This window comes from Numida meleagris, chromosome 7, assembly GCF_002078875.1.
Source record: "Numida meleagris isolate 19003 breed g44 Domestic line chromosome 7, NumMel1.0, whole genome shotgun sequence".
Lineage (NCBI taxonomy): Eukaryota > Metazoa > Chordata > Aves > Galliformes > Numididae > Numida > Numida meleagris.
This window is the reverse complement of record NC_034415.1, coordinates 15,870,979-15,892,597: the sequence shown is the minus strand read 5'-3', so window position 1 is coordinate 15,892,597 and position 21,619 is coordinate 15,870,979. Positions and strand designations below refer to the sequence as shown.

The following is a 21,619-nucleotide window of genomic DNA, read 5'->3' as shown; positions in this document are numbered from 1 at the left end:
AACACCCTTCCTGAAGGGCTCCTCTTATGTCTCCTCACTAGCCATCCTCCCATATAACTTTCTACCTTGGCATGACTAATGCTTCAAATTAATATATACTAACCTCTAGCATTTTAATATAATAACATAAAAATTTGTCTTCATGCAGAACTTAATTTTTTGTACTTGCCTGTCATGTTCCAGGCAGCAGGGAAGGGTCAAGGAACAGGTGTGGGTGTCTGGGAGCACTGTACCTGCAGCTCTCATTTGGTCACAGCTTACAAGTGCCTCAAACCCACTACTGCTGGCTGAAGCTATATCAAGGCACAAGACGTTGCTCCCCAAGACTCCAAATAAGCCCTAACTCCTGAAGTGGGAAACTACAAGCAGCAACTTCTGGAAGCTGGAACTCCTCTGACTCATTTGGAAAAGGATCAGAGCAGAAACAGCTGTGTTTGCTGCAGTGCTGGGGAGGGTGGTGCAGCAATTGCACCTGTTTTTCTCCCCCTGTGTCTGATTCTTGCTTCTGTGGTTTCATGTGATAGGACAAAAGTATTGCCATGATTACATTCTTCATTTGTCTGCTGTAATAACCACTTTAATAACCAAGGGGATAGAGATCAGAAAAGTTGATCTGATCATCTTAGACACCTGTAGCCACTGGGAGCAAGTTTTTTCAGACTACTCCATAGAGAATGCTTGGGATAGGCTTGTGATGGAGTATGTGCAACAGGCAGGAAGAACTGGAAAGACAGAGAACACTGTACTGTGCAGAATCTGCCCACCTTCATTTCCAGATCAGCATCCCTCCTGTCCAAACTCCACTAATGGTGACCAGGGTAAAGATGCGCTATCTTTGCTTGACTTTGGAAAAGAAAGCAAGCACCTTCCTTACCTCAGCAAAATGAAAGTGTGAGGATATTGGTCTGAGGTCATGCAAAAACAAACAAACAAAAAAAAAACAACAAAAAAAACCCCTTAACTTTTTGCTGTGTATTCAGGCCTGTGTTTCATCAAAATCATGCCCAGAGCACCTGTGCCCAGGCCACAGTACACTCCTGTACTGCTGCTGTGCTGCAGCATCTCACCTGCCTAGGGAGCAATGACTGCAGGTCTTTACATGCCCACAAGATCGCTGCGAGCCGCTGGGGGCTCTAAAGTAGGAGACTTAACTGCCCAGCTGCGTGCTGCAAAGGCCGCTGCCCCACCCCCTAACCCAGTTGCACACGTGGTGTTTTCAGGGGCACCTTGCTCTGGTGGCCTCCAAAAACTCGCTGTATCTCTAGGCTCTGGGGCTGGTGCCCTTCACAGGGCAGCAACAAGTTTAAAACTGTCGCGTGTGGCTTTGCACTTGCTGCACTTATGTAGAAACCTGCATGTTGGGTGACCCACGTTAAGCCAAAGAGCACATTACTGGAGGTGCGCAAACAGCACCAGAGCGTCAGCCCAACGCTGACAGCCGACCCGGCACGGTGCTTGAAGAGGGCAGGGCCACAGCGTTGGGGTTGGAATTCTGCTTTAATTAGTCTATTACCTATCCTTCAAAGCTCTATTTTCCCCTTCCTCTGCATGCTTGGCCGCTGGGGAAGACAGGAAGAGCCCTATCTGATCCTTATCGGCAGCGGACGAAAGCCATGCGTTGCTTTTTCCTTTTGACGTGTGCAATTAGCTTGGCTCGCGTGGAAGACACACGTGGCGGTAAACGGGCGCGCCGTCCGTCCCGCGCTGCTCCCTGGCCGGGCCCGCCGCGCGCTGCCCCCGGAGGCGCCGCTCCATCACCTGCGCGCAGCGGCAGCCTCTGCAGACCGGCGGCATCCCGCCCGCGGCCTGCAGCAGCGGGGCCGCTTGTGCTCCTCGCAAACCCCTGCGTGAACCCGTGGGTCTCTGAGTCTTTTTCTGGTGCTGCTGCCCCCGCCCAAAGAAGCCCTTCTGGTTTCATGGGGTTACGGTGATCTGTCTGCCTGTGGCAGACTACAGCTGCGGGGTCCCTGAGCACCGCTCTCCCCACCGGCCCTGGGCCTGCTTTGGAGATGAGGGTGACGTACACAGCAGCGGCTCTTTGCGGTTCTACGGTTTTAAAGGTACTTTGTTTTTGTATTAAGGGCAAAATGGAGGCACCGAGGGCTCCGGGGAAGGAGCACCCGGCACTGTGCCCGCTGAGGGCCCCGCGGGCCGGCGGCACGGCGCTAGGTGGCGCACGCGGTGCGCGCTGAGAGGCCGCCGCCCGCCGACACGGCCGCGCAGCGCCCCGCGGGCGTCCCTTGGCCGTTTTGTGTTTGGGCTGACGCCTTGTTTACGCAGAACCTTCTGGAGGCTTTTTGTGGCCGGTTTTAGCTCTAAATTGAGCCCAATTACGTTAATAAAACGAAGGGCCGTTTTAAGTAACGACCCTGGCGTTGTATTTTTATGAAGAATTAACCTTAAGAGGTTGCCCTTCTCAGAAAATGGATTGCGCCTGGGCTCTCCCTATTGATTAGTTTGGGTATTTAAAGTGCTGTGCTTTATCTCCCAGCTTCACGGTGAGTTTGTCACGATGATGCTTAAAGGAGCACGTTGACACTGTTTATTTTCCCGAAGCTTTTTGGCATGGTTCTCGGCCTCTCAGCGCTCCTTTGAGCTGTATGGTGTTGTGTGAAGGAGAGTGATACCCCTTCTGCGTAAATAAGCATGGAGTGGAACTTCTCTGTTGGGCAGGAGCACCAAAGGCAGGGATGTTGTACTGCAAGCATGCATTACGTTGCAGCTGGTGGTCCTGAAGGCCTTTTCAGGAGCCTTTCCACATGAAGGGTCTGTGGGAGGTTTGTCAGGATGTCTGCTCTCTCCAGGAGTTAATTTCTCCTTGGAGCTGCAGATAACAGAGCCGTACCTGTAGCTGCAGAGTGCTTCAGGACCAGGCAGTCTCAGGGTTGGGGATGGTGGGCCCGTGCCAGGAGCAGGAGGTGGTGATGCCCTGCTATGGCTAGGCCCCACGAGCATCCCCAGCCCTACACCGAGCTCCTGCTGCCTCTGGGCCGTGTTCATGGGGGCCACCAGCTCTGCCGAGGCAACTGTTTCCACAGCTGTCAGTCTGTAACCCTCCCTCCATATCCCCCGCTCTGGTTTCTCAAGTTTACAGATCTGTTTTTGGCCTCTGAACCGGCACCCGCCGCCACTTTCCTAACCCGATATCCTCCTTGGTGGTGGGAATATGCGTGCTGCTTAAAATCCCCAAACAAAATGGGAATGGAAAGGCTTCAGTTTAGTTGAAAAGGACATTGAATTCTGCTTGCGATCTGTAATGCAATTAGCGTTATTTGACTTGGCAGCCTTCGGAGGGCCTGCGTGGGCTGCAGGCTGTGCGGGCCTGGAGCCGGCCTCGCTCTAGGCAGCAGAGCTGGGGGGATCTTGGGGTAATTCACATCCTCGGTCCCTCGGTGCATTTTCTCCTATCTCCTCTCCGCCCTTAGTGCTGGCAGACTGCAGCCCAGCCCCAGCCCCTGGCTGCCTCCACTCAGCGCTGCCCCACCAGCAGGAAAACAGCCCTGGGTCAGAACCCACATCTGTGTTTCTGGGGCTAAATCATTCCTTGTAAGGGAAACAGTGTTCGGCTGGCGTATCTGGCCTGCTAATTGCTTTAACCGGCTGCAAAGATTTCGGTCTGTGCTTGAGCTGTTTGTACAAACTTACAGCATAGCCTGATTTTCAGATTCTGCCCTGTCCACAGCCAGAACGTATAAACAAGTCCTGCTGTAGGAAAGCAGCACCAAGTTCTGAGTTATGCTTGCAGAGGTTATGAGAGACAGGAAGTTATGGGCAAATTGATTTCGGCGCTGGGAAACCAGGGATTTTTTTTTCCCCCCCAAGTAATGACTGTAAAGCATGCTAATGCTATTCAACGTTAGTGCATTAAAGAGTGGCCTTATTAATTCAAGACATAAAGGCAACAAAATAAGCTGTTAAATTTAAAATATAATACATACATAATGAGAAAAAATGTGTGAAAGCTTTATTCAAATGAAAATGCAGAATTGTTTGAGCTGGTGAAGTATCTTTTGTGCTGAGTTATGAGCATATGTAATAGATTTAATTATTAATTTCTCCATTGTTCTATGCACACAGACAGGGTTCAAGTCACAGTCATTCTTGGGCTTTCATAGATCTAATTTGTATAATTATTGCCTGTATAAAAGATTGCTCCAATTTCTAGCTCACTCCTTCGCTCTCCGAAGCGCTGCCTCGATGCTGCTCTCCAAAAGGAGAGCACCTGCCGGTTCTTTGGGAATCAGCTGATCCTCCCCATGATGAGGCACGTTCCCGCTGACACTCCTTTTCAAGCCTTTTTGTCTAAATGAATTATCGTGCAGCCTTTTTAATTTTATTGAACAAATTACATTTGTCAAAGTCTAGCTTTGTAAATAAATAGCTAGAGACACACGGATGCATATTGCTGCTGTTCAAGGTCTCTTGTTCTATTTATGGAAGCCAGATGAATGTGAAACAAAAGAGAAACTTTTCTCTAAAAGCAATTATCTTTCTGCATTCCCATCAGTATAATTATATTGCAGAGAATTTTAAAAAGTCATACAAGTAGAATTGAATACTTAAAATCGTGGCTGAGTCATTATGCAAAAGCTAAGCAGAGTGCCTTGCCTCATGCTAACAAAGCACACCGGGACTGGCTGCTTTCTTACACCATCGCTCCTGCAATGTGTCGTAAAGTGAGAACCTGAGATCCCTGAATATGTTGTGCAAACGGAAAGTGTTCATGGGGATAAGTCCTGAATTTCTCTCAGTGTTGAAGTGCTGGCATTAGTGGGTTGAAATTCGTTATCTCTCAGGCGTTTTGAGAGTTGAGACCCCATTCTGTGAGTATCTTTAATCATGAGTATTTTATTTAACTTTGGAGTCGTTATTGAAACAGGCAACCATTGTTTATGGGAAGGTTTTTCTTTGTGGTGAAAGGAACGAGATGTGGCACAATCCAGTCTGCATCTGTAAAGGAGTCTGGTAAAAATCATTGTGTTGGTTGATATCGTTTGGACACCAACTGCTAAGGTATTTTAGGAAACTGCAGTATCTGCATGGTTTGTAATAAGTGCCATCAGTTTGGGAAGGAAGTAGAAACACTGCCAAGAGAGAGAATTTTCTGTCCATTGTCCCATCCAATGTTGTGAGCTTTTATTGGAAGTACAGTTTTTTTTTCCTTTTACACTTTGGGGAAATGTTGTCAGGCTACTGAGAGACAAGGTGTGGAGATGTTGTGTGGGTATTTTACACTGCAGTCAGGGCAGCAGCAGCTGCAAGTACCTGAGAGGAGCAAGACCAGCTTGGCCCAAAGCCTTTGTCCAAAGCCAAGTTAGCAGAGCTCCTGCAGCAGGGTCTCAGCTGCTGCTGCTCCGTCACAGCTGGTGTGAGCTGCCTCCTCGTTTTACAGGGACCTGCTGCGGAAAGGTGAGAGTATGGTCGTGCCATTAAAGACCATTAGACAATACTTGTAAGAGAAGGCCAAATAGAAGCGGCACAGGATAAGCTTAGGTTTCCAGATTTGAATTTGCAGCCTATATGTTAAGATGTATATTTGTATTTAATATGAGAAGTTAGTTGAATCCTTAAGGTATGCAGCGTTGCCTTTTAGCTGTGGTTCTGCCCCTTTTCCCTGTCCAAGCCTGTCTTGGGTTAAGCAGGACCACGTAACTCAAACGTTTGAAATTCAGCTATGGAGAGATGAGGTATTCAGCCCAGCTTGGCACACAGCTTTGGCAAGTCAGGAAACATTCGTAAGTCCCCATGCTGCTGCAGACGGCTGCGCGGAGCAGTGTGCTGAGCAGTGCCTGTCCCATGAGGGAGCAACTCCGTGCTGCACACCAGCATCAGCTGCAGCCTGGTGTTTTCTTTTCTGTGAAAGCCATTTTGACTGCCATGTGTTTGCATTTATTTCCTTTCCGGCTCCGTACATGACTCATCCGCAGCAGGACGGAGGAGAGAGGGCAGAGCTGGGCTGCTGGGGAGCAAGTCTCCCTGCTTCCCAGCCCCGTTTTGGGCAGCTTTCTGAAAAGCTTTCCCACGGCAAGTTGTTGTGTGCTAGGCTGCAGGGTTGAACTTGCTGGGTGCCCATCATCTGAGCTCGGTGTCACCTTACGGAGCATGTGTGCCAGGGCTGTCCCTTTCCAGTGCCATGAGAGACCAAAACACTTCTCCATCTGTAAAGCGATAAGAAGATGCAGGAAACCATCACTCATTCTGGCTTTGAGCTTTGCTGTTCCCTGAAGGTTACCCTCAAAAAGTTCAGCCACAGATCTGCTGCTCCTAGGTTTTAGTTCAATCCAAACCTAATCTTTTCTTCTTTCTCCAGAAGCCCTATTGGCGCCAGCATTTTCTTGCATTCAGCCATGGGTAGAGGTTGCAGTAAGTGGTTTCCTCTTGCTTCCCTCTGGGATCCTGTGCCCGGGCAAGAGGTTTACTCCCATCTGAGGGTCTGCCTCAGGACTATTACTTCATGGGGGTTGCGTCTGAACCATAATGGTATTTTAAGGGACTTTTGTTTTTTAGTAAATTACCCTTCAATAATCTACAAATCTGGTACCAATCAGAATATGATACGTATCCTCAGCCAGTTCCAGTGGGGCTTATTTCTATTACATCTGGCAGTGTGTCCAGTGGGGGAGAAAAAGCCTCAACCAGAACTAGCTGCACTGAAATCAGCTGAATTTTGGACGTGTTCAGCCTTTTTGGCCAGACTCATTCCGGTTCATGAGAAGTAATTATCTCTTGAGCATCACATTAATATTAAAGATCCATAGGCATTAGTGTTTAGGCAATATACCTTCTTCTCAGCTCCAAAAAAAAGATGTGGGATAATTGATCTGAACATGCTCCAAATGTGCATATGTCTTTATTTATGAATTCCAATGTGGATTGTTTGGGAGGAAAAGGAGGAATAAGGAAAAGCAGGCAGAAATGACGATACCTCTCATCTCCCTGGCCATTTCTGTGAAGAATGGTTATAATCCCCTGAAAATGAGTTGTGAAAGCTAACAGTGTGTTAATAACACGTGTTACAAACACAAAATCCCTTTAGTTGGTATTTCATATTTACACCTTTCGCTATTTCTTAGATGAGGAGCTCCTGTTGGTTGGGGTGCCTGCCGCTGTGTGTGGGCAGGATGGTGGCCCCGGTGGCTCCTCTTCCTACAGTTGGTGTGAAACTCCATCCCAGCTTCTCTCTGCCAAGGGAGAAGTGGTCCTTGGTGCGCTCAGAGCGCTGTCTCCTGTGGGGTGTCCATCATTGGCTGCGGGGCTGCTGGGGTGACCCATCCCAGACGTGGAGGTGATGGTGGCCATGCTGTGGCCTGGTTGTACCCCCAAGACCATGTGCAATTGCTGGCCAGCAATTATGTGAAATAGTAGGCAAGCCTTTTCCTTACTGAGTTTTTTATTGTGTTCAGCTTCTCTCAGTAGGGGAAAACAAGCCTATAAAGGTGCCGCCAGCTTGTTTCAACTTCTGCGCGTGGCATGGCCCTCCTTGTTTTAACGCCCTGGTGAGGGGTGTCAGCACAGCCCGAGCGGCCACGCACTGGCCCAATTTCCTGCAGAGCACAGCAAAGGCCACAGATATCAGCTTCAAAGGTAAACAATTACCTTTTATTATCACATATGGCTTTAGCTCCACCAGTTTCAAATAGCACGTAATCACAAGTCTGTGATAACATTTACTCCCGATGAGAGAAAATTTACCAAGTACTAAATTGCTGCTGAGATGACGGGAACACGAGCCAGGCAGGAATTAGCTCTGATGATGAGTCAGCAGACGTTAACGTCTTGCACCGTGCTGGATGCATCTGCCGAGCCGTCCACTGTTGAATCATCTTAAATATTTCTGTCTTACTGCCCCTTCAGGAAGAAGTGTCGAAGAACTTTTGTCTGTCTGTGTTATATATGCGTAAGCTATTTTAAAATAAATATATGCAGGCATATAACAAGTGTATGCATTTAGGAAGGTAGGTAATTTTCAGCTACGGGAAGGATGAGCAGCCAGCAACTATTTAAAGTAAAACATGCATGGAAATGCTAATAGCAATTGCCTACATTTGGAGTTTAGAAAATGATAGCTTTGCTCAGCTGTGGCTTTGAGCCCGGGAGGGTGACCTTGCATCCACGCCACACGCTCTGGGCCTCCACGCAGCCCAAAGTGAGAGCTGCAGGTTCACGCGGTGCTCCCTGCGTTTCAGAAATGATTCCCTCCTCAACTAACGGGGCAGCCGTGGAGTGCTGTGCTCAAGTATATCACTTCTTTGGCTTTTTCCCTTTTTTTTCCCCTTCTGCCTGGAGTATCACTGTTGGATAACTGTAGTATCTAGGTCCAATCAAGAGCATCAGATGAATTTCAGTGGAGAGGGGCAAAAGACTTCTTAAATGAGATCCTTTTTCACTGGCAGCCCCACAACTGTGCCATCATATGCTGCCCTTGTTCTGCAGCGGATCTTCAGCAGATGCAAGGCATGGCATGTAACTGGGGATGCATAAGGGCTTTACTCTGGACAATGCAGCTGTTACGCAAACGAAGATGTGAAGCTTTTATTTAGTAAATTCTTTGTTGCATTCTGCTTAATTCATTGTGGCGAAGTGAATCGAGTTGTTCTAAAGCACGTTGTCTATTCTGGCCTTAATATGTATATATCATTAACCAATCGTGTGCATCTGAGAATTGCAATAATTTAGTGCACACCGTGCAAAACTGCTTTTCTGTTTTCAAACTCTGACCCTCTGAGGTACGGAGGTCAAAAGTTAATTCTAGTGAGAAATGTGAGAGTTGTCTGTGTTTGCCAAAAGATTGTTGTTTCAGGCATTCTGCAGTCTGAGTCTCACCACTCCAGCTCATGTTTTTAAAGTTTTCCCACCTCTCCCTAAGTTTCAGATGCAATTAAAAAAAAACAACAAACAACAAAACAAAACCCATAAAAAAAAAAACCCAGCCAAAACAGCCGATGTTTTGGAAAGCGTGGTGAGGACAGCACTTGCCTGTTGTAGTGGGAGGTGGGAAGCACAAACTGACTGCGTGGGCTGGTGAACTGGTACAGCCTCCCAGTGCCCATCATCTCTCTCCTCCTGCTCTTCTCCTCACTGTCACTGACCTGGGGCTCAGCCTCTGATCGAAGCGAGCCGCTGGCTGCCTGCCATCTGATGGAGGTGCTCCCGCACACCTCCCCCTTTTCCTGGGGTGGGTGCAGGTCCTTGCTGATCCCCACTGAGGACTTCAGGATTTCTGACCATGTTCAGTATTAGGTCCTTAAAATAGCTGAAAGGAAACGATGTTCACATCTCCTGCACTGTGAGTTTTGCACTCCAACACCACGTTTTCCAAAAATTCATGCTTGTAACTCTTTTTGAGATACTCTACAATAACAGCTTAGTATTTAATGAACATTAAGGGGGAATTAAATTAATCTAAACAGTAGCTTGGTTTCAGGCTTCTCAGTAGTGGCTGCGCAAAAGTAAGGCAATGTTTTTAGACCAAATAAGAAATCCATCCTTTGAGGATTGGTTTATAGTCCTCCAAAATTTTCCACGGGGTTAATAACTGAGTGAAATGTCCTGGCGGAATGATCATGTTCCCCTACTGCCCCGCCATTAGCGCGGTGCGTCAGGAGGTTTTGAGTCAGTCGCAGAATTTTTATTCTGAAGCTGAAGGTGACGCATCTCCAAACATATTTGAAAATCTTTCTCCCATTTTCCTTTGTATCTCGAGCTTCTCAGGCACAGTGTATTAACTCTTGTTGAAGTACAAAATGAAGACTAGTAGTGCCAGAACCTTTTTGTCGATAGTTTCCAAAAACTATGGAATTTCCTGCCCAGCTACATCAGATCAGCCAACAACTTTGTAATTGCTAAAAACAGCCTGTTGATTTTCCTCCCAAGTGCTTCAGCTGGCCTGGCTGAGCTTTCTCTTTTCCACTGTCTTGAGATGTTTCTCTCGTTGTGCGCTATGCTGTGTTTTTACGGTCAACATATCCTATAGCAAACAATTTCAGGCTGATGGCGGAAGGGAGATTGGATTCAGATCGGAGGTTTGAGCCCAGGATGGGGAGCCAGGAACGCCTCAGTTCCTGGACCAGATCTGCCACTAAATCAGGAATCCACATAAAGCAAAGCCACATGACGAGCAACTGCAGGATGATTTGATTTTCTGTACAGAGGAGGAAGCGGGTGTTTGAACACGGCTCTTGCCTTGGCACGCCCGCTGCAACTGGAGCCACCATTACAGGTGGGCCGTGAGCTGGGGCAGGTCCTGGGGCACGAGGCTGCGACTGGGGCGGCTGCTGTCCGGATAGGGCCTGCAAGCGCTCACTGGAGCAGTGCTCAGGCTGATGTCTCTGTAGTAAATGTAAATAAATTAGTTAAATGCTTCTGTATGAAATTTTCCTGCTGAAAAATTCATTCTATAAAAACGTTTTTACTGTATTCTTTATTGTCAGCTAATCCTGCCCAAACTCATTAAATGGCAGTGTGTGGGTTACTCGCTGTCAGTGAAATTATCAAAGGCATTTTTCAGCTGGTGCACCGGGAAAGCATGTGCTTCAATGCCAACTAAAACAATAACGAGGAAATGTTATGATCAGACTTGACCAAATGACCTTTCCCATTTTAGATTAGTTCTTAATTTCAGCACAAGGGTCATCCTGTGAGAATACTCACAATAAGTCACTGCTCACCTCTCACATGAAAAAGAAGTGACTTATTAGAAATCTCACTGTACTCATTGCAGTTAATGAGATGTGGAAAGCTTTGTAATTTGATTTGCTGGACCATATGCTGTAAAGGGATACTGCTGATTTCATTCCTCCACATTTAATTTAAGCAGTATGCAATGGCTTCTTCGTATGGCTACTTATATAATAAAAATTAACTTGAAGTATAAAAAAAATACACCATTGTGGGGTTTATTACTCTGTGGTTGAGTTTCAAGTGTTTTTCATTGAAACATCTGTAAGTAATGTGTAGGTCTAATTTTAAATCCTGGCAAATATTTTCCATTTAACATTTGGTTTTACTGACAGGCTTGGAGTGGTGGCTTTCAGAGCTTGTCAGTAACAGATACGCGCTTTCAAAGATAAACATTTTTTTAATTGAAGATAAATGTAATTCAATGCTCACTTTTCCGATCCATCCTGTGTTCCAGCAGCTGCCAGCAGCAGTGCGGACGCTTGTCCCCTTTCCTCCAGACTCCTGCAGCCGCTGGCCTGTTCCCCCGTGGCAGCAGGGGCTTATCCTTGCTGGCAGACCTGGGCCCATGGGGCAATGGTGGGGCCAGCAGAAGTGTCATCTCTTGGGGACGTCCTGTCTGGATGCCTTGTGTGGGACATTTCATTCCAGATGGTGGATGTGTGCTCAGTGCAGGGTGGAGCTTGGCAGGGCCTGGACCACAGTGGCTCACCGTCAAGGCTGTATTTCAGGTTATTTGATTTTCGGGTGCAGACAAAATGAAACAGCTTGAACAGACAGGCTGGGCTGCGCTGCCCATAAACGTGGAGACCAGGCTGCATGGTTCATGTGTGCTGCCCTGCCCTGAATGGTCTTACAGTGGCGGTGCTTCGTGGGAGAGACCCAGCCATGGCCGGCTGGCAGGCAGGATGGATGTACTGGTGTGAAGGGCCTGTTTGGAAAATGGACATCAAAACTGTTTTCAAAAGGAAGTATTGGAAGGCTAAAAATGCCAGACACTCATTGATTTCAACTGAAAGCAATGTCGTGGTATTGTTTGCAGTTATGGCTGAGGTGTCCATTGGCTCTAAACAGAGGCTGTGTGTGTTTTAACCTAACCCGCTGGTTAAATCTGATACTAAGCCAAGAAATCCTGTTTGGAGAAGCATGGTGGTACGTGATGAGGGAGCCAGGAGGACTGTGGCTGTCCAGTGGCGGGGCCTCAGCAGGTGGGTGGAGATGGCCGTGCCATGAAGTGGGCATGTGGGGTCAGTGCCGGGCAGGCTGCTGCTGTGCTGCATCTCCTGCATGTGAGCTCCACTGGTCTCTCATCACATTTTTAAAAACAAGTTGAATTCTGCTTCCATTGAGAAATAATAATAGTGAATTATTTCCCTTCAACCAGTATTGTCGTTTTGTTGAACCCTGAACCACAGCTGCAGAAAATTAGGCCTGGGCACAGAGGGATGAGTGGCGGTGGGGAGGCCTGGAGGATGCCGGCACAGGGCACTCTTTCTTTGCTACTAAAGAAAACCCATTTCTTTTTGATTTGAAGACTGCCTTTAATGCTTGGTGAATGAACGTGGTTTTGGTTCAGCTGCTGTACCAAAGACAAAGGCTCAAGTCAGCTCTTCGGGAGTCTGAGGTCTGAGTCTGCCTAGGGTCAACCATGGCCCTTTGTGCAACAAGCTACAAATTAAAAAAATAACAGCAAAATCAGGCTTCATTTTTAACATGTCCCTGTTTTCTTTCATAAGAAGTTTTGAAATGCTTCAGAGGAGGTTGTTGATAGTTGTAATCTCAACCATCGTCATTTCTCATAAGCATTGAGAGAAACTACGGCTTTACTGAATTTGGCGTGTTTTAAATCACGGGTGGTTCACCTCCTTTTAATATGAGTTCAAGCACAGAGGCAAGTAAAACCTAATGAAAGTGCCTAGAAGATTTTGTTTTGATACCCCACAGCAGCCCTCGTTTATACTGAAGGGGGAAAAGATTTCTTTATAGCCAGGCCAGAAGAAGCCAGAAATTTAATCTTTCTACACAACTTATTTTATTGCATTTTTAATTTTCTCTTGCATTACCATGACCCTTTTCTATAGCATTTGACGCCTGGTGCTTAATTACTTATCATTAGCAATGTACATGGGGGCCTTCCTGCATATTTAGAAATGTGATCATTAGTACATGGGAAGACAAAGACTTCTTTAAGACCGTCATTAGTTATTCTGTTTTCATAGAAATGTTCATTAGAGAAACTACCCACCTGGTTAAATAATTATAATTAAGAATTGGTAATCTCCTTTGCATTTTTAACTCAGTCTTTGAGATGTGTGTGCATAACTAACGGAGCCTTGTTTGGCCATCATACTATCTTTTCTTTTCAATTTGAATTGTCAAGCAGGTTTAAATGCTGTGTTTTGAAACTATATACCCTAGGAATGATTTATGGAAATATAGGTTATTAAAAAGAAAAAGAAAGAAAGAAATCAACCCAGCAATTATCTCTGAATTCATTAACTGCGCACTGGCAGTGAGAGGTTATATAAGCCATTTACTGTAATGCGCTGTATGGAGTTAAAACAAAATGTTACCGAGCCTGATTTCTCTGCCCCATCTGTGGTTCTTACTGCAGACACCCAGCCTGCTGGGGTTCGCCTCCAGAAGGGTGTGATTTCCATTTTATGATAGGATATTGCTTGGAAATGCTGACAGTGAGTGTGATCGTGTTGGTTATCCTGCTCGTGGCCGTTGTGGGGAGCTGGTGGGAAACCCTCCCCAAAGAGACGTGCATGCTCCCATCCACCACGAGGCTGCAGGGAAGGGGAGCATCGGCACAGGGAGCGCTCACCTCTCCTGAGCTACAGGGATGGAAGAGCTCGTCAGAGGCGTAAATATCATCTGTAAACAATTAAGCAGCTACTGCTCATTCAGGGCAGTTTTGAGAAGCAAAGGAAGTCTGCAATCAGTTATATCTCCAATTACCATAAAAATATATTAGCCATTCATTCATTTATTAATGATTCATCAGTTAACCACACATAATGAGCAAATAATTAGCAATGCTGTACGGTTGCCAAAATTGAAGAAGTGTTGGCATTTTAAAGATGAAAGGTTGCATTTATGTAAAAAGTCGGGTGGTGATAAAGTTAATACAGAAGATAATTATAAAAGTGGCTGTCCTATTTTAGACGCTGAGGTCCCGCAAAACTTGCCTAATTGAACTGAAATTAATATTCTTCAAAAGCACGCGTGTTACGGCATACTGGCTGCTGCATTTACCCGGAGATCTCCCTTCAGTAAGGTACGTAGTACAATACAAGTTAATAAAATGCCAGACAGCAAGACTGCCTTCTTTGTTTGCTCAGTTCAGGGCCTTGTGGAAAACAATAAATTGCATTCATGTCAGCCGAGGCCCATCCCTTTGCTAATTACCGTTTGGTGCTGAAATGACTTCTGTGAAATTGGGAGCATGAAGAAACACACAGCCGTACAAGGGAGGCTTTTCAGACTACAGCAGTAAATGTGAGATAGGCCTTAGGCGCACAGATGTTAAAACAGTGAATTCCCCTACAGATTACACTAATGGAAACCCTGTCAGGGTAAGTCAAATCTGGGGTCTGTGGTCAAAATCTAATTAATGTTCCTGTACTTAAAAAGAATATGAATGCCTGGAGGTGAGGAAGAACATATAAGAAACTTGCTTGTTTGTAAAATTGCTTGTGTGAAGGGCAAGCAGCACCGAACCTGTTTGTACAAGGCGGCACCTGAAGCCAAGCTGCTTGTGCCACGTAATTCAGCACCGCAGGGCTCGGCCCCTATGCACGACAGTGGCTGTTAGTGGCCACGTCCCTGGTGGGCGCTCCTCGGCGTCTCCAAACACTCCCTTTGTTCAGCGCAGTCGAGGTCTCTGTTTGCAAAGTACTCCTAGCTGAAGCTGTAAGACAGGGCCACTGTCTCTTTGTGTGAGAAATCGGGCTGCTCCGCATAGGCTGGGCTTGAGGACACTACTGGGGCTCTTGCAGCGCATTCACAGCTGCACTGTGCATGGCCTGTGCAATAGCAGAGGAAATTAATTTATAATGCAACAATCTCTTCGTTTTCTCAAGCACAAAAATTCCCCTAAATACTTAAAATAACACTCAAAATGGGACAGACCTTAAATTTTGAATAAATGAAACCCTAATCCAGTGTGTTTCTGAAACAAGCTTGTTATTAAAGAAATAAATTTGAAACAGCAAGTGGTTGGAGAATTTTGGATTTAATTATTTAAATCTACTTAAGATAACTCTCTAGCGCTGTGTTTGGGTTTCCTGTTGAGAGCATGTTTTCCGAGAAAGGAATCCCACCCAGTGCCTGGCCAGTATTAACTTCCTTCTGCAACAGTATTTTAAGCAGCAGAGACAAATAATTAATATTATAATAAGGCAAAGCATTGTATGGTAATGTAGTGGTATTTATTTCCTTGACATGTTCTGCTATGAAAGCTGCATGGTGCTATGCATGGAGCTGGAGACGCTGCTGCACTCCTTGGCTAAATGGTGCAGCAGTGCTGCTTACCGTGCTCCTTAGGTACCGGAGGGAGAAACTCCCTCTTCAGTGCTACAGTACCACTGCCAAAAGTATCTGAAGGTCTGCAACGGTGAACACTTAGCTCGGGATATTATACGTGGCCATTGATTAGATAAACGTTGAGTATTGGATTTTGTTCATTGGCGGTTGTTGTACACGTGAAGAGTTATACCTGTGGATTTGCATTTTGGTCAAAATCTACGACGTCGTCTTTAGGGATTGCTTCCTAGCATGGCATAGATAAAGAAGGCAACAAATTTGCCTTTTCTTTTACAGAACTGTAACAGGAGCTTGCTGGATCTTGGCTCTGTTTAGGGTGAGAATGAGAGGAATTGAGGATGCCCTTGTTCTGCACAAAGCCCAGGAGAAGAACGAGACACAGGAGGCGTTGCCTGCCTCCAGCCACAGCCCAGGCACAGGGGGCAGAGGCACATCCACAGCCACCGTGGCGCAGCTGACTTCCTCCGCAGCCAGAAGTGATGGGAGAAAACTCTGGTGCTGAGTCGCATTTCCTTCCCGTGGGCTTGTGCTGGGATGGACAGACGTGTCTGCACTGTGCCAGCAAGGCCTCACCACTTGTCTCCTGTTGGGTGAGCGTGCTGTACGTATGCTGCGAATAACAGGGATGGTATTTTTGTGTTTGCGTGTCCTCACAAGTGAGTTCAGCTCTGAGTTCTCTAAAGTTCACAACGTGTGCAAGAATGGTGTTTGAGATCAAAACCTAAAGATCTGCCTGGTTTTCCTCATTCAAGCACGCTCACTGGCTTACCGTATGGTTATTAGCAGTGTTTCCTTTTATAAGTCGTTTTATATTTTCAAGAAAAAGATAGAACTATAAATATTTTTTTCTTACAACGTAATGCCTATGCTTATGTGTTCCATGAGGCGGATGCTGACTTAAAGCTTGGTTCTTGCTTAACACATCTTTCAGCCCACCAAAAGGGGTTGATTAGTGTCCCCCAGCTGAACCATTTTTCCCCGTTGCTTTGACCCATTGATTTAATTAAGGTCTAATAAAGAGAGGGCTGAAAGATTGTTAAAAATCTTTTCTCTTTTTTTCATGGGTCTGACCTATGATGGTCTGTTGGTGCGTTTTTGACTTGTATGTGCCCTATTTAATGTGTAAGCACACTACCGCAGAGCTTGTCTTCCTTAGAGCCAGTTGGCTCTTTTCCTCAATGGTAGATCAGATTTAGTTTTGGTTTTAACCAAAACAAATGCTTTTCTAGAGACTTTTTATTTTAGTTAAAATAAGTAATAAAAAATATCAAAAGCAAGTCACAGTATCAAAAAGAAAGACCTTGAAAGCTTAGTGGTGACCCTTTCTTTTTCTGCTTCCTTTCCCATCCTCCTCTTACCAGCAGAGAAAGAGGAAGAGAAATGAAAACTCTGGTTTTGCTTTCCAATTAAGAATGAATGGAAGTTTATGAAACATAGAAGTTTTTTCACTAAGAGTGCTTGCTGCTTTTCAGCTGACCCTACTCCTTATAACTTTGCGTCTTTCTTAGGTCAGTGTTAATGCTCAAGAAAATGCTTCATGCTACTTGTCATAGTACTAGCCTCCCCTTTCCCTTTCCCTTCTCCTCCCACCAGCTCTGCAGTCGCTACTCTATGTTGAGAAGAGCTTTTCTCAGCATGCTAATTTTGCTTCTGAGCAGGCTCATCTGTATCCAGTGGAAGGGAGATTACCACCAATGTGCCCCCATTTCACTCTTGCAGTAGAAGTCTCCAGCACCAGTGCTCCCAGTGCTTTCCGGGCACACTGAGACTGCACTTACAGTCTTCTAAAGGAAAAAAGGGGAGAAAAGCCCAAGTTGCAACTTCAGGAAATGGCTCTGACATGCTCTTTGTGGCTTGAAAGAACAGTGTTGCTATCGAGAGTGGCAATTTGTGTCTGTGAGCCCTCCTAGACAGCTCTTGTGCTTGAGTTTCCACACTGCAGCTCATTAGCAGGAGAGCTGCCTGCAGGGCTGTGCAGGTTTGCAGAAAAGCAGGATGTGCACTGAAATAAAAACCTGGTTTGTGTGGCTGTGGTCCCGGAGCCGGCTGGGCGCTGGCACTTCAGCCTGGAAGAGAACAAGCCACCTGGACGTTGGGACCACGGGGATGTGACACACCACTTGCTGGGGGCCATCCCTGCCCTGTAAAGCGCTAAAGCAGGTGTATAAATCCTCCTGCGTTCGCTGGGATTTAGGCATCTGCTTAAAGTTAAGCACTTGTTTAGAGAGTTTCCTGAATTAAAGCCTGACAATTGTGCCCAAGAGTAACTTTGAAATTAGTTTTAATTTGCTCATCATAACCAGCTGTCACGAGGCTGTGTAAAAAGCTGATTGTGGAGAGATGAAAGACTTCCTAGGCCCCCAGCTTTGGTGCCAGTGCCTCACCCAGCACCCAGCCGGGTCCAGGCTGTGCCCTCCAGCCCCGGCCTTGCTCAGGATGCGCTGTGCTCGGCTTGTCCCTGCCTCCAGGGAGAGCACCCGGCTGCTGCCCGTCTGTTGCAGCCTCTGCGGGCAGTGGTGGAGGTTGGGACTGTCCTCTCTATTTAGTTGGAGAGTGCAAAGGGAAGCAGGGCAGAGCATACAAGGAGGGTAGGAGCTCTGTGCCCAGGCAGAAGGCTCAGCCGTCCCTCCTGCTTGAAACAGCCACCGCCACATCCACTTGTGTCACCTGAGTCTGAAACTTTCAAGACCCCTTGCTTTTAGGATATGTTTTCTTGGTAATTCCTTCTTTCTCACAATAAATTTGGAGGTTAAACTTAAAAATGCAGCAATCAAAGGAAAAATGCCCAACAAACCCTGACTGCTGCTTAGCTTTGTGTATTTACATGTGTCACTTAACGCAAGCAGGACCCGGTTCCATGTAGCTTGGATGTATCTTATTTTTTGATAAAATACATGGTTAATTTGTCAGTGGATTATAGCACCGTTGTCTGGCTCCCAGAAAAACTACATTTGCAATGAAGACATTTTAGAGCTTTCTTTATATAGAGTCCCTAGGTAATTAAGCTGAAGCACACGCACATTTCCATATGTCAGTGTGCTGGAGCAGTGGTGGCTGATGTAGTAGCTAAGGTCAGGTAGAAACCAGACATGCATTTAGTCTTTTTTCCAGTGCTTCACTCAAAATTCCCCCAAATCTAAATTAATCTTCCAGAAATGTATAGAAGATTTGGTTTATGAGAGGAAAAAAGAGCCTTGCATTATTACCATATCCTATCGGTCTTCCCTCAGCGTGACTCTGTGTGGTGGTTCAGCATCAGCACGGCCAAACTTCAGAAGACTTTAGCTGTGATAAAGCACAAAGCCACAACTGCTCCTGCATCTGAAAGTAGATGCCAATTACACGTGAGATGCTGTGCAGGGGGCACAGGTTATCACAGGGCAGCCCCTTTGGGGTATCCCTTCAGGGCGGGATGGGGCTCAGCCCTGCTCTGCTGGGAGCCAGAAGCAGGCTGGCAAGAAGGGCGCAAGGACACTGAGCACAGCTGGGTGCGAACGTGGCTGTGCTGCCTGTGCTCTGGTCCCTGCCTCAAAAATCCCCGCTCCAGGCTGCAGCTTCCCCTCTCCGCCTCCCCAAGCTGCTCCCTCCCTTGCAGTTTTCATTCCTTTCCTCCTTGCCAAGAACACTGACTCCAGCCTGATCTGAAAGTTAATTTTAACAAATAACATCTTGGGCCAAGCCAAGTTAGGATCTGGAGATAGGACACACTGCAGGAAGGGAGCGGGGCCGGGGCTGTAAGAGAGCATGAACACTCAGCCTTGTAATATGTGTGAGAGCTGATGCTCTCTGAGCAGTTGAGTGCTTATTATTATTTCTCTTGGATAGGTCACCTGGGAGTGGAGGAATTTTTCATTTTAAATTAAAAAGAAATCTTTTATAATGCTCATTTCTGAAAGGAAAAAAAGAAAAGCCACTTCGTCATGGAAGCAATTAGATGGAGGACACATTGGAACGAATGATTAGTTGTTAATTTTTGAGCTGTTGGCCCTGACAGAGGGTTTTTTTGACAATTTTTTTGAGGTGTCTTTCATATGCCTACAGCCTGTGGTTACTTCTCATTCAGTAGCAATTACTGTATGTCCATTTCTTGCTAGGGACTGCTTGAGGTGGATGCAGTGGTCCCCATCAGATGCGTGCCAAGTTGAAATGCCAGCAGCTGTGTGAGCCGCGGGATAATCGTCCGTATCTGCTGGTTCTCTCTTCCAAGTCCTGGTAAGTGTTTTAGGGAGTAACTTCCCCTTGCCTTGACGCGACCTGAAAATGCAGCCCTCTGCTTTGCATCGCAGATCCCAAGTCAGCCGTGTCAAGGTTTGAACAAGAATCAAGGAGGATAATGGGTCGGATGTAATTCGGAGGCAAAACTACTGGTGAAATAGCTGCAACATTTTGGTTTCCTTTATTTCTGCCCATCAGATTACAAACCTCAGTCCCTCTACCACTTTAAAAACCGAATATGTAACTGCAACCCCTGCCTAACTGCTCTATTTTATCAGATGGAACCCAACTAGCTAGACACCACAATAAAAAAAAAAAAAAGCACACTGTACCTCAGAAAAATATGAGGCTGAAAACTCAGAAAAAAAACACGCAGTCTTTTTAAAATATGGATGTGGTCCAGTGATGGAATGAGTAGAGAAACTTGAATGGATCAGAGTCAAAAAACACTCTGCTTAATTCTTGGGGTTTTTTATTCACCATTCAGCTTACATCAGTGTTAACATCTACAGAGAAATGCAGCCATTTACAATTTGCAGCTCAATGTGTTACTTTAATTAGTATGAAAATTAAAGGGCAACTATAGGCCAATGTGAATGATTATGGAAATACATGTGCATCACATGCAATGCTCTCATTTAATTAATTGTCTTGTAAACTATATCGAGCACTTTTAGTCAGCTGCTGAGTATAACAACTCTATTTTAAATAACCGCTTAATACTTAACAGGATGTGGAGAAAATACTGTAGCACACGACTGCTTCTCAAGTTTCAGCGTCTGAGATTTTTTAAAGCTGACCCAAGTCAACCGAAGGAATGTTTAACACCCCGTGTCTGAACACAAGAAACTCTGTGATGTGCAGACATTCAATTACATTTTTTAAAAAGTGAGAAGCGTTTTGTAAAATAGTGACTTTAGAAAACTAATTGGCAGCAGCAAACCGGAGAGTGAAGGCCAAAGCTAGAGGGGAACTTTTATTACAGTAACTCTAGTCAAGGAAAAGGGACATAAAGGCATCTTTGTTTCTCAGTCAAATTATCTGATTAAGAAATAAAACATTTTAACATGCTTTAAATGCCGCATTAATTATTTATATGAAAAAAACTAAAGCCAGGCTCCATGAATTACACTTTGTGTGTGTGAATTTAATGTTACAGGAATAGTAATCCTTTTACATTCGTGCCTTACTTCATTAGGCAAAACAAAATATTAAGGGCTCCATTCATTCAAAAGATTCTTATGCATTCAGGTCACACTTTTGCTGTGGCCTCTTTTTTTTTTTTTTTTAAGAGTACAATTTACAGCACTGATTTTTAACTATGATTCAGAAAAAGCGTTCTGCTCCTGCAGGATGGGCCCTAATAAATGGATGGGTTTGGGAAAGAGCAACGGTACTGTGGTGGGTCTTGTCGTCAGTGAAAAGGTCCAAAGTATGCAGCGCTGTGAGGGCTCAAAGCTACTCGAGTAAAATAGATCATCAGATGCATTGCTGGCAGGGAAACTGAACTGCACGAACCCCTTTTCCTGTAGATTGGTCAGTAAATAATATTCCCCCTCGCTGACTGTTTGCAGCGACTGGGCAGTGCTGCATTCAGGTGAATGAAGAACAGAGGCTGTTTCGAGGGCAGGTGTGTTCAGGGATGTACTTTTCTATTTTCCAGACATTCCCATTTCAGCAGTGGTGTGTCCATGCTCAGCTCTGTGGGAGGAAATCCATCGACTGAAGCCGTGCTGACACCTGGGGGATGCTGTTACACGCACATCAGTCACCTGTCTGACTGCAGACCCACTGGGTAGGGCGCTGGTGACTTAGCGCAATGTTTTGCTTACAGGGATGTGAAAAGACATAAGAGAACTCTGATGGTTTATCATTTTTGTTGTTTCTTATTTTTTTTCTTTTTTTTTTCTGTTTTCTGTCTGAACAGAGGAACAGCCAGAACTGTACAGTGGTGTTCACCTTTAGCTTTCAGAATATTTACAAGATTCACTTAATGTTAAAATAATCATTTAAAAAGAGAGATGGGGAAAAAAAAAACTGAAATCCAAGAAAGAAATGATGAAAAAAGCCTTACCCAGAAGCTTGCAAATCATCAGCTGGCTGAATTTTTATAAACTTTTGGGAAACAAAGTGTAGGAAAATGGGACAAGGCGTCAGATGGTTGGGTAAGATTGAT

At 45.7% G+C, this 21,619-nt stretch overlaps 1 long non-coding RNA gene across 2 annotated transcripts in view; it reads left to right on the top strand.

Annotated features, from left to right (window-relative positions):
* LOC110402254 overlaps positions 1 to 21,619 on the top strand; it is an 86,601-nt gene that overhangs the window by 1,013 nt on the left and 63,969 nt on the right. The window contains exons 2-6 of one of the 2 annotated variants that reach the window (XR_002440993.1): positions 13,848 to 13,960; positions 15,505 to 15,829; positions 19,323 to 19,440; positions 21,107 to 21,238; positions 21,371 to 21,608. This is a non-coding gene — a long non-coding RNA (uncharacterized LOC110402254). Of the gene's footprint in view, positions 1 to 13,847; positions 13,961 to 15,504; positions 15,830 to 18,699; positions 19,022 to 19,322; positions 19,441 to 21,106; positions 21,239 to 21,370; positions 21,609 to 21,619 lie in introns of those variants that run through there. The other variant, XR_002440994.1, reaches the window with a different exon arrangement.